Genomic DNA, 13,506 nt, shown 5'->3' with positions numbered 1-13,506 from the left:
AACCTCTGCCTCCTGGGTTCAAGCAATTCTCTCGCCTCAGCCTCCTGAGTGGCTGGGATTACAGGTGCGTACCACCATGCCCGGCTAATTTTTGCATTTTCAGTAGAGACAAGTCTTCACCGTGTTGGTCAGGCTGGTCTCAAACGCCTGAACCTGAGGACCTGCCTTGGCCTCCCAAAGCTCTGGGATTATAGGCATGAGCCACCATGCCCAGCCAAAAGTTCTAAACTTTAGAGAAGCCTGAGAGGGTGGTGGCCACGCTCCTTTCTCCTAAAAAAGGCCCTGTTCCCTCCCAGCTCTCTGACCTCCACATGCCTCGGTCATAGAGAAGGGCAGACAGGACACCTGCCTCCCCATCCATTCCTCTGCCCAGTTAGATGTTTACGGTCCCACTGGCCAGCTCAGCTGTGGTTTCCCAGGATGAGAGCAGGGAGGTAGGGCTGGGCCAGGGCATCCTATGACCTTAGAGTGGGAGGGAGAACTCTCCTGGAGTCAGGGAAAAGAGGAAAGGGAGAACAGCCCAGCCCAGCACTGACAGCACCAGTCTCTGACTATGTGTGTGCACTGGTGCTGCCCTGGCTGTTCCGGAGAAGGGCAGGAAGTGATTACAAAAGTGAATGCCAAGTCTTCAACTCTGCACTTGCTTGGCCAATCCCGTACGGGTGCAGTGACCTTGAGAGGCTGTCCTTACCCTGACTGTGGCCAGTCAAACGGAGCACAACCAGTGTCTGTGGACAGACAGCCAGGGACGGGGCCACCTGGGTCACAGCTCCCTGACTCTCCTCTACCCCAGCACAAAAGCTTGCCCCAGACTTTCAAGGTCCTTCTCCTGGGCTCTCTCCCCGTTTTGTGTTTTTTCGATAAGCCCTTTCCCTGCAGTCAGCCACTTGTTGTGGGTCTGTCCTCACACGAGCAGTGAGTTGGGTCTGCAGTTATTCACCCTCCGTCCGCCAGGCCCCTTGGCACCAGAAGGCACCCACAAAACATCTGCTGAATCACATGTGTGTGCAGTTACTTATGACAGCAAAAATGGTCACCAATTCAATATCCACAGTAAGGAATGAGATAAATGAATAGATTACTGGGTAGCCACATAGCTATATGGTGAACCTAGGCAACCTTTAGCTATCTTGTTTTCGAAAAGTATCTAATGAAATGGAAATACGCTCACAGAATTTTGTTAAATAACAAAACTATTTATAATTTCACTATGGTCCCTTTTTTTTTTTTTTTTTTTTTTTTAGACACAGTCTTGCTCTGTCACCCAGGCTGAAGTGCAGTGGCATGATCTCAGCTCTCTGCAACCTCCACTTCCTCAGTTCAAGCGATTCTCCTGCCTCAGCCTACTGAGTAGCTGGGATTATAGGCACATGCCACCACGCCTGGCTAATTTTTGTATTTTCAGTAGAGACGTGGTTTCACCATGATAGTCAGGCTGGTTTCCAGCTCCTGACCTCGTGATCCACCGGCCTTGGCCTCCCAAAGTACTGGGATTACAGGCAGAAGCCACCGCACCCAGCCAGAAACTTCAGTTTTTCTTATGTGACTAAAAGCAGCAATGGAAAAATAAGGCTGCCTCAGAACAGATCTACTCCCAGAAAGGAGAAGAGGAATAAAACCCATCCCAAATTCCTTCTCCAGGGGAGTTTTAAGGCCCTAAAGGAGACAGAAAGACTACTCCTACCTTGATTAATAGATAAACATTATCACAAACTTTATCTCTCATTTGTTCTCCTAAAAACCCATCTGTCTTTCTTAAAGAAACTCATTTTTTCTCCCCATAGAACACTGTTTCTGCTCCCTCTCTTTCCCCTACTGAGTTAGGCATATGGCCTTGAACTTTAACCATCTAACAATCCAGATACTTCCTTTATTGACCTCCTTGTACATTTCTTCTGTTAATCTAGCTTTTGTCAATTTAATTCACAGGTCCTGGTCCCTTAACCGAAGAAGGAAGAGGAAAAGGGTTCTTTCTTCCCCGCGTAGGGTTAGGATAAACTTAACCTACCCCAAGATTACCTTCTCCATGAACCCACAAATCTGAGGCTGTGTTTGCCTACATGGATATGTGGTACACATACTGAACATTAATAGTTAAACACCTATTTGAAACTGCATTAGAATAAGATACAGTGTAGCAAAACTGGTTTTATAGATAAGATTGCTTAGGAACACACCAAAATAGAAAACATCTACTTTATGTTGTTGTTAAAGTATGTGTATTCAAAGAAAAATATTAAATATAGTTTAATAATATAAATATGAATAAATATCAAAACTCTCATCTCAAAATTATAATAGAGATATGTAAATGAGCAGGCACTTCGTGCAGCTGCATCTGACCTTTGCAGCATTTTCTCTTTTGGAGGAAGAACTGAAAGTCTTCCTAATGCTCATTAGCCCTGATTAGCGACTAATCACTGAATAGACATTCAGGTGGGTATGATTCGCAGAGAAGCAAAGCTCTGGCATGAAACCTAGAACAGGTGTGCTTTAACAAAGTGAAGGAGGAAGACAAACTCAGAGCAGGACATTTCCTGGGCCTTGTAAAGGGTCACGTATTCCCCTGGGAAGGCCCACATTTAACCCTACCTATAGCAACAAAGCCCTAAGCGTCCCAGTGCCCTCTGCAGCAGCAGGGGTGACCCACACTCTGTCCATTGTCACCTTCAGAGGAAAAAAGGGACCACTGATTTGGCAGCTCCAAGCAGGAAGAGCCCTGGGGCCTCAGAGCTCATGCCCCTGGAGGAAAGCCGGTACACCTAAGCTTCCTGGGGCCATTTCCCTCCTCTCTGACTCAGTACATCTATGCATCCCCCAAGGCCGCACTGGGAGCTCCAGAAAGGCAGAGACCGCTCGTTGGGCCTTGTTGTATACACCCACCTCCCCTCCCTCCCCTGCCCAGGCTCCACAGCAGCACAGAGTTCAAGCCAAGAGGATAATTTCCTTAGGTTATCTAGCCAGGAAAGGGCAGAGTTCAAAAGTGCACCAGGTATTCTTGCCTGGCTCATGCTGTCATCTACTCCTCCCTGTAAACCTGCCCCAGGCTCTTCTGGCTGGGCATCTCTCACCCTCACATTCTTCTAGGAGGACCTCACCCAGTCCCGCATGTTAACCTCCCACCTACTCACTAAAGGTTCATAATTCCCTCTCTAGCCCAGCCTCTTAATGACCAACAGGAATCTTCTAGCGGGATGTACAGCAGAGCATCAGACTTCGCAGCCTTCTCACATGCCCGTAAGCACCCTTCTCAACCTGTGCCCATGCCTGCCCTTCCCAGGACCTGTCTAGTGACAGGCATCACGTCCCCCAGCTTCCCAAGTGTGCAACCTTGTCACCAACCCAGGCCTCTCCCCTCATGGCGTTGGTATCCTGTCCTGCTGGATCCACCTCCGCTGCGGGTCCCTGGGCTCCGCCAGCACACACAGCACCTCCTCGCTTTTCTGGAGAACTGCAGCAACTGCCTGCCTAATTCTCCACTGGGAGATCGCTCCTGACCTAGAAAATCTTTACCTGGCACCCTCCTCCCCCATTCCTCAATAGTGCCCCTAACTGCCTCTCTCCCCCATTGCTTTAGGTAATGTCCAGCTCTGTTATCTGAGAACTCTCCAGCCTCTCCTATGACCACACACCACCACACCCTGACCTACGGCCCCAGCAGGCTACAGGTCCTTCCCTAAAGCTTCTTGGCATGTTCACATGTCCTCTTGGGCAGCTCTATTTCTGTCCCCAATCCTCTTCATCTTTTGAGGCTCACACCGTAATGCCAACTCTCCATGCAGTCTTTCTAGACCAATCCAATAAGAATTGACTATTACAGGCCAGGCGCGGTGGCTCACGCCTGTAATCCTAGCACTTTGGGAGGCCGAGGTGGGTGGCTCACCTGAGGTCAGGAGTTCAACATCAGCCTGGCCATCATGGTGAAACCCCATCTTTTTTTTTTTTTTTTTTTTTTTTTTTGAGAAGGAGTTTCACTCTTGTTACCCAGGCTGGAGTGCAATGGCGCGATCTCGGCTCACAGCAACCTCCACCTCCTGGGTTCAGGCAATTCTCCTGCCTGAGCCTCCCAAGTAGCTGAGATTACAGGCACGCACCACCATGCCCAGCTAATTTTTTGTATTTTTAGTAGAGACGGGGTTTCACCATGTTGACCAGGATGGTCTCGATCTCTTGACCTCGTGATCCACCCGCCTCGGCCTCCCAAAGTGCTGGGATTACAGGCTTGAGCCACCGCACCCGGCCCTGAAACCCCATCTTAAAAAAGAAAAAAAAAGAATTGACTATTACGATAATTCCGTAACTCCAACTACAGGGTGCAATGCAGCAATCAGAAGCAACAAACCAAGAGTACACACTGCAGTCAGATAGATCTTTTAAAAAATAGTACTGGTTGGTTGGGTGTGGTGGATCATGTCTGTAATCTCAGCACTTTGGGAGGCCGAGGTGGACGGATCACTTGAGGTCAGGAGTTTGAGACCAGCCTGGGCAACATGGTAAAACCCCATCTCTACTAAAAATACAAAAATTAGCCGGGTGTGCTCACTTGAACCCAGGAGGTGGGGGATGCAGTAAGCCAAGATCATTGACAGAGTGAGACTCTGTCTCAAAATAATAGTGCTGCTTTTAAAAAGCAAGAAAAATATGATTTATAGCACAAAGTGATTGGGTATTTTGTGTGTGTGTGTGTGTGTGTGTGTGTGTGTGTGTGTGAGTGTGAGATGGAGTCTCGTTCTGTTGCCCAGGCTGGAGCGCAGTGACATGATCTGGGCTCACTGTAACCTCTGCCTCCCCGGTTCAAGCAATTCTCCAGCCTCAACTTCCCAAGTAGCTGAGATTACAGGGGCCTGCCACCATGCCCAACTAAATTTTGTATTTTTAGTAGAGGCTAGGTTTCACCATATTGGCCAGGCTGGTCTCAAACTCCTGACCTTGTGATCTTCCTGCCTTGGCCTCCCAGAGTGCTAGTATTACAGGTGTGAGCCACCATGCCTGGCCTAAACGATTGTTTTTAAGACAGGGTCTCACTCTGTTGCTGAGGCTCTAGTGCAGTGATGCTATCATAACTCACTGCAGTCTCAAACTCCTGGGCTCAAGTGATCTTCCTGCCTTAGCCTCCCAAGTAGCTGGGACCATAGGAGTGCACCACCACACCTGGCTAATGTTTTTTTATTATTTGCCCCTTTTTTTAATTCGTAGAGAAGAGTCTTGCTATGTTGCCCATGCTGGTCTTGAACTCCCGGCCTCAGGCAATCTTCCCACCTTAGCCTCCCAAAAGGCTGGGGTTACAGGCATAAGTCACTGTGCCCAGCCCCACAGAGCAATTTATGTAAGGTTAAAATGCATGCATATATCTTTTTGTTTTTGTTTTTGTTTTTCCTTTTTGTGGAGAACGGGGTCTCGCTATATTGCCCAGGCAGGTCTCGACCTCCTGGGTTCAAGCTATCCTCCTGCCTCTGCCTCCCTAAGAACTGGGATTACAGGCGTGAGCCACAGCGCCTGGCCAAAATGCATGCATATATCAATCAACATCATATACCTTTCTTTTTTTCTAAATACCTTTCTAAAATGCATCCAGATCTAAGGATAAACCTGTCATAAATATATCAGAGTAGCTGCTACTCATGAGGGTAGGGTTAGGGGGTAGGTGTGAGGCAAAATCACTGGGACTAGGAATGAGGGATGAAGAGGAAATGATAATTCAATGACAACAACAAAAATCCAATTGAAAACATAGGTCAAGTATACGAACAGTCCACAGAAATACAAATGGCTTGTAAGTCCTATAACACCACTCACTAGAAAGAAATACCTATTAAAACTATAGCATGATGGCATTTTTTCAAATCTGTCAAATTGGCAAGAACAAAAAGTTGATGATGCATCAAGTTGGTGGAGCCGAGGGGAAAGCAGCACTCGCCTACGTACAAAGACATGCGGGCCATCGGAAAGCAGGGCGGCAGCATTCCGCAAGATCTAAAATATATACATAACTTTTTTTTTTTTTTTTGAGACGGAGTTTCGCTCTTGTTACCCAGGCTGGAGTGCAATAGCGCGATCTCGGCTCACCGCAACCTCTGCCTCCTGGGTTCAGGCAATTCTCCTGCCTCAGCCTCCTGAGTAGCTGGGATTACAGGCACGTGCCACCATGCCCAGCTAATTTTTTGTATTTTTAGTAGAGACGGGGTTTCACCACGTTGACCAGGATGGTCTCAATCTCTCAACCTCATGATCCACTCGCCTCGGCCTCCCAAAGTGCTAGGATTACAGGCTTGAGCCACCGCGCCCGGCCTATACATAACTTTTAAACCACATTTATGAATTCCTCCCGCTGAAACAGTCACAGAACTGAGAGATTATCTAGGTACAGGTATGCTTAATGTGTTATCATCTATCACAGCAGACAAACAGAAATGGGGGAAATAACTTATAAACCCCCAGAGTACTGGCTAGATAAATGTGGTAACCCATTCAATGAGATACAGTATCACACATGTACCTAAAAAGGATGAAGGCGGGCTGCGGAGGCTCACACCTGCAATCCAAGCACTTTGGGAGGGTGGCCGAGGTGGGAGGATTGCTTGAGGCCAGCAGTTTGAGACCAGCCTGGGCAACATAGTGACATTCCCATCTCTACAAAAAATACAAAATTTAGCCTGGTGTGGTGGCACCTGCCTGTGGTCCCAGCTACTGGGCAGGGTTGGACAGGTCAGGGCACTGAGGCTGGTGGATCACTTGAGCCCAGGAGGTGGGGCTGCAGTGAGCCGTGATCAGGCCACTGTACTCCAGCCTGGGTGACAGAGCGAGACCTTGTTTTGGAAAAAAAAAAAAAAAGAAAAAGAAAAGAAAGATGAAGCCTGTCTATATGTCTTGAAGCAGAATGATTGTTAAGTATATTGAGTTTTTTTTAAAAAGTGCATACCTAAGTATTATTTCCTACTATTTATATTTTTAAAAAATAAGACAAGAAAGGTATATATATATGTGTATATATGTGTGTGTAGATATATGTATATATGTGTATATATGTATATATATGTGTATATATATGTATATATATGCTTGTTTACAAATAGAATATATCTCTCTGAAAGCATTCTCAAGAAATTGCCTCCCAGGAGAATTGGAGATCACAGGACAGGAGAGGAAAAGAGATTTTTCACTGTGTACCTTAAGGGTTGCTTGCATTAATCTTTTTTGGGACAGAATTTGACTCTTGTTGCCCAGGCTGGAGTGCAGTGGCGCGATCTCAACTCATTGCAACCTTCGCCTCCTGAGTTCAAGCAGTTCTCCTGCCTCAGCCGGGATTACAGGCATGCACCACCTCGCCCGGCTATTTTTTTTTTTTTTTTAGTAGAAATGGGGTTTCACCATGTTGGCCAGGCTGATCTTGAGTGACTTTGAGTGATCTGCTGACCTTGGCCTCCCCAAGTGCTGTGATTTCAGGCATGAGCTACCTCGCCTGGCTGGCCATGACTATTTTATAAAGGAACCAATTTCATTTGCCAACTAGAAGCTTCTCCAAAAGTTAGGACAGTCAGAAGTCCATTTTGGTGGAGAGAATCTCTTCAAAATCTGGGCCCAAGTTTGGCTCTCTGACATTGTTACAGCATAGTGTGAGAGCACTTAGCTCAAAAATGACACCACCTGATGGCAAGTTCTGATTTTTCTCTTACTACCCATGTAACCTTGGACACCTTTTAAAATTTTTTTTCTATTTTTGTTCTTTATTCTTTTTTTTTTTTTTTTCACTGAAGACTTTGCAGTCATTGGACAACTTTCTTACTCATTCTGGGCCTCTGTTTTCTCATCTGTGAAGATGGATCATAACTGTATAAACTGCATAGACTGGCTGCGAGAATTATTTGTGTTACTGCACACAAAGTACCCAAAGGAGGGCCTGGCCTTTAGTGTGTGCTCAGTAAATGCTACTGATTATGGTCTCTTGCTGCTTTTTTTTTTTTTTTTAAGAAAAACCTGCTAATGAGATCATCTAATAGTTTTAAGTATGAAAAAAAAAACATTATTGGCATTTTCCCAGAAGGCAAGTTTTTTTCTCATCTTCCATTCTGTGGGCATTTATTTTTAATGACAAAAGCCACAATTGCTTTTGCACCAACCTAATACTAAATTTGAAATCCGCAGAGTCTGCTGCCCACTATAATTCTCATTGTGTGGGCCCATAATGTTTTTGGGTTTTTTTGTTTTTTTGTTTTTTTGTTTTTTGAGACAGAGTTTCACTCTTGTTACCCAGGCTGGAGTGCAATGGCTCGATCTCTGCCTCACCGCAACCTCTGCCTCCTGGTTCAGGCAATTCTCCTGCCTCAGCCTCCCTAGTAGCTGGGACTACAGGCGTGCACCACCATGCCCAGCTAATTTTTGTATTTTTAGTAGAGACGGGGTTTCACCATGTTGACCAGGATGGTCTCGATCTCTCAACCTCGTGATCCACCCACCTCGGCCTCCCAAAGTGCTGGGATTACAGGCGTGAGCCACCGTGCCCGGCCTGTTTGTTTGTTTTTTATTATTTTTTGAGGCAGGGTCTCACTCTGTCACCCACGCTGGAGAGCAGTGGCACAATCTCTGCTCACCACACCTTCTGCCTCCTGGGTTCAAGCGATTCTCATGCCTCAGCCTCCCTAGTAGCTGGGGTTACAGGCAAGCACCACTACTCCTGGCTAGTTTTTATACTTTTAGCAGAGATGGGGTTTCACCATGTTGTCCGGGCTGCCCACAGTGTTTTGAGGGATGCAGGGTGTGAGTAAGAAAAGCAAGCGATACCTCTCGCACCAAAAGACACGCTCTCCATCTCTGTGACCACCTCTTGTCTTGCTTGGCGTAACCACCAGGCCTGTCCACAAGTTCCTGCCACAGCAGTGGGGGCACCATCTGCTTTCCTGGATGCCTCTGGTCAAGGCTGCGCCCTACCCTGGCCTCCTTTAAGGTGAGTCTCTGAGATGCCTGCTCCCTACCCCAGAGCCACACTGGCCTCCTCCCTGTTCGTGCAGCATGCCCAGCATTTTCATGCCACACTCTGGCTTCAGGGCCTTTGCATTTGCTGTTCCCTCTGCCTAGAATGTTCTATCCCCAGGTAATCACATGGCCATGTTCCCACCTTCATTCAGGTCTCTGCTCAAATTTCATCTTAGCACAGGCTGTCCTAACCACTTTATATTGGGCCTACCACAGTAGCCCCAATCAACTTCTAACCCCTTAAGCTGCTTTGCTTTTCTTCAGAGCCTTCATCTGACACAACATTAAAATTCTTATGTTGTTTATTGTCTGTTTCTCCTACAAGAAATAAGCTTTGTGAGAGCAAGGATTGTCTTATTCACTGCTGTATCCTTCAAACCTGGAATAGTGCCTGGAACATACAGGCCCTCAAATGTTTGCTGAATAAATACACAAATGAGTGAGTGAGTCAATAGAGCATGTTTTCTGAGAATCTTAATCTCTGTCTTAGATTGAAGCCTCCCAATAAGAAACATACTCTTGAAAAAAAAAAAAAAAAAAAAAAAAAAAGAAACATACTCTTAGAGAGGGGCTACTCACCGCTAGTCCATTTCTCATTGATCTCTTATAGGCAGCTTATAACTCCTCTCTGTTGATAGGAACAGAGGGCAACTCATCCTGTCTCCCTAGATTTTGAGGACCTGAACATGGGACCATTTTCCCACCTAATTTAGAAAGTCTGATTGTTACATTTTCTAGCTAAGGTCCAATTTCTCCTATACGTTTCACTGTCATGGCCCATATCTGTCTTTTGGGGGATTTTTCAGTTTTGTGTTTTCAGCATTTATTGCTCTCTGAAATAATGTCATTCAACTGCTTACTAGCTTATTTTCTCTCTCCAACTTGTATGCAAGTGAGAGCAGTTGTATTCTCAGTACCTACATGCCTGATTTGTAGTTGGCACTCTGTAAATATCTGCTAGATGAATGAATGAATGACTCTTTTTCATACGCTTCACATACAGGAAATACCACGTCTGAAAGAAAAGAATGAATCATTTGGCGCTATGCACCGTCTAAGCCTGATCTTGGTGTGTTCCTTATGTAGAGAGGCTCATGGACATCCAATTCGTTGCCAATTACATTCAATCAGCTCTGGGCCTTGGGAGGGGGCCAAGCCTGAGGTTCAAGGGCACATGGGCTGACCTTGCTCAGTCTTCACTTTGACACTAGCCCCCTGACCTAGACATGCAGACCATGCATAGAGGCCTGGCGAGTGCATTGACCGGAGCAGCAAGTCCATTCTGCAGCATGGAAAAATCCAGCAAAGAACTCACATTCTTAGCTCCACCATCCTACAGAAAAGATGAGCCAGGCAGTTCTAGGACCAGAAAGAAATCTTAGAGGGATATGAGTTTGTCAGCTGAGCAGACACTGTTTACCTTCCCAGAAATGTCTAATACTTTCTTGCTAGACACACCTAGGAGAAGGGCCAGCACCCAAGGGGACAGGGAAGAGATGCCTCATCCTCAAGCCCGGTGCCCTCTTGAGGGGAAGCTCCCACCAAGCAGGGGACAGCCTGGCCTGGTCATGAGCACCAGGAACCACTGAGCCACAGCGCGATGAGAGATTAGAAGCAAAGCCCTCAGTGTCACCTGGTTCTGACACTTGGATGACTTTAAGGGCTCCTCCTGCTCGCCGGCCGGGCTTGGAGCCCAAATCCAGCAGCGCAGCTGGGGTAGCCCGGGAGAGCGCAGGCTGATTCTCTCAGTGTTGAGAGCGTCCCCTAGCTGTCCCAGTCTCCGCCACTTGTTTAGGCTGGATTCTCAGGGTCCTCTGCTCGCTCTCAACCCTCTCTCCGGCTCCAGAGACCCTTACCCTCCTCAGCGACAGCCGCTCCGCAGGTGCTCACCGGCTTGGCGAGACCGGTGCGTGGCACACAGTCACTGTCGAGGGCGGCGACGGCGGGAGGTGCCCCCGCCCGGCCCAGGCCTCCCCACGATCCCTTACCCATTTCCCGCCTGGCTCCTGCTCCGGCCTCCCGCGGGCCCGGGCGCCCCATGGCCCAGCGCCGAGGGGCCGGCGGTGGGCAGCGAGAGCTGCGGGGCCTCGGCTGCGCGGGGGGCTGGGCCAGTCCAGCTCCGGGAGCTCACAGCAGGGACTCGGTTTCCGGGACTGTGGGCAGGAGGGCGGGTGGCGGCGCAGGGCGGGGAGGGGCGGGCTGAGGCCGGCCCGGGCTGGGGGGCGAAGCTGCCAGACTGGTCTGACCGCGGCGACGCCGGGCTGGGCCGCCAGGCAGACCGGGTACCTCCAGCACGCCCCGCACGGCTCTGCCTGACCTGTGCGCTGGGGAGCTGCGGGCACTCCAAAGCCCTCTGGTTATTTTTTCAGTACCTAAACCGGAAACTGAGGCCTGCCCAGATACGTGCACGCCTTGAAAGGGTTTATCTGGAGTCCTTACAAACCCCTTATTCATTTGCTATTCGTTGGGCACAAGAAAACGTTTTGTTATTTGATCTCCGAATTTCAGTGGTCTGTAACTGTTGACTTACAGTGAACATTCACTAGTTGGTTTGGAGATTGGTGGCACAGAAGCAAATAGCTGTGATTTTACACTTAATCTATTTTAGAGAACTTATACTCAGAGTAGGTTGTCACTGGCGGGAAGTTATTATTTTTCAATATCGCCCTTAATGACACTAACTGGTGTCTATTTCTGTAACTATGTAAGGCACCATACAATGAAATTTTGAATTAAATAATTTCATATTTCCTATATACTGTGAACAAAGGTTCTCTAAAAGGAATCTGCCAGTGAGCAGTTTGTAAAATGGAGAGACACAACCTTTATTGTAAAACAAAGCTGCCCTTCCAAAGAACAAAGGGAAGGCTCGGGTTTTATAGCAAATGGTCCCGCACAGGTTTCCAATCGCGTCCATTTATGCAAACGAAGTCTTGAAACTTGCTTAGTTCTGACTGCTCGACAAGGCTGACTTCTGATTGATCATACATCTGAGCCCTGACTCCTTGATACAGCTGAGCTCTGATTGGTTGGTTCAGGTGAGCTCTGAAAGTCCCCAAAACAAAAAGTTGCTGTTTTCCAGAGAGCTCAGAGTATGTGACCTCTAGTCAGTGAATGACCGCTTGGCTCTATTTTAAATTTAGGCCAATCGGTCCAGTTATTTGACATGTAAAAACGAAAAAATAAAATAAAATAAAACAGATGTAGGCCCAGTTAAACACTCAGGATCCATCATGAAGAATTGGCTCTTTAAGGTTCACGTTTGTTCACAATATCTAGTGAACATTTTAGCTCCCCTAGAAACTGGAAACCTAGAGAGGTCCATTTCTTGATTTGATGCTGCTAAAATGAAGCTGACCAGGCTCTCAACAAGCAGCAACAACCATGACAACACCTAATATTTATTGAGTGCTAGGCAATAAGCTGTCTTAAAACATTTATCCTCACGGCAACCCTACTAGCTAGGAAGCTTTTCACATCATGAGAAAACTGAGGCACGGAGAGGTTAAGTGACCTGATCAAGGACACACAGACAGTAAGTCTGAACCCAAAGACCAAGCTCTAAATCAGCACTCCCCAACCTTTTTGGCATCACGGAGGGACTGGTTTCGTGGAAGACAACTTTTCCACAGATGATGGAGATGGGAGTGGGTGGCATTTCAAGATGATTCAAGCACATTACATTTTTTGTGTGCACTTTATTTCTGGAATTGTCACATTGTAATATATAATGAAATGATTATATAACTTACCATAATATAGAATCAGTGGGAGCACTGAGCTTTTTTTCCTGAAACTAGATAGTCCCATCTGGGGGTGGTAGGAGACAGTGACACATCATCAAGCACTAGATTCTCATAAGGATCACACAACCTAGATCCCTCGCATGCACAGTACACATTAGTGTTTACACTCCTATGAGAACCTAATGCTGCAGCTGATCTGATAGGGGGTGGAGTTCAGGTGGAATGCAGGCAATGGGAAGCACCTGGAAATCAGATGAAGCTTTGTTCGAACCATTCTCACTCCCCGCAACTGTGCCTCCAGTTCCTAACAGGTCATAGACAGGGGACTGGGGACCCTTGCTCTAAATCAATGTGCAACACTGCTTAGACTTTTTTTTTTTTTTTTTTTTTTTCCGAGACGACGGAGTTTCACTCTTGTTACCCAGGCTGGAGTGCAATGGCGCGATCTCGGCTTACCGTAACCTTCACCTCCTGGGTTCAGGCAATTCTCCTGCCTCAGCCTCCTAAGTAGCTGTGATTACAGACACACACCACCATGTCCAGCTAATTTTTGTATTTTTAGTAGAGACGGGGTTTCACCGTGTTGACCAGGATGGTCTCGATCTCTTGACCTCGTGATCCACCCGCCTCGGCCTCCCAAAGTGCAGGGATTACAGGCTTGAGCCACCGTGCCCGGCCCTTTTTTTTTTTTTTTTTTTTTTTTTTGAGATGGAGTTTCGCTCTTGTTACCCAGGCTGGAGTGCAATGGGGCGATCTGGGCTCACCGCAACCTCCGCCTCCTGGGTTCAGG

The 13,506-nt window shown here is 47.3% G+C and overlaps 1 protein-coding gene across 2 annotated transcripts in view; it reads right to left on the bottom strand.

Moving 5' to 3' along the window:
* Positions 1 to 11,138, bottom strand: part of PSD4 (pleckstrin and Sec7 domain containing 4) — a 45,642-nt gene extending 34,504 nt beyond the window's left edge. The window contains exon 1 of one of the 2 annotated variants that reach the window (XM_074397069.1): positions 10,959 to 11,138. The gene's annotated coding sequence lies outside the window, so the exon portion shown is untranslated. Of the gene's footprint in view, positions 1 to 10,826; positions 10,936 to 10,958 lie in introns of those variants that run through there. The other variant, XM_074397070.1, reaches the window with a different exon arrangement.
* Positions 11,139 to 13,506: the final 2,368 nt, after the last annotated feature.

Source organism: Saimiri boliviensis, chromosome 1 (assembly GCF_048565385.1).
Source record: "Saimiri boliviensis isolate mSaiBol1 chromosome 1, mSaiBol1.pri, whole genome shotgun sequence".
NCBI classification, from domain to species: Eukaryota; Metazoa; Chordata; class Mammalia; order Primates; family Cebidae; genus Saimiri; species Saimiri boliviensis.
The sequence above is the reverse complement of the archived record's forward strand: the minus strand, read 5'-3'. Positions and strand labels throughout refer to the sequence as shown.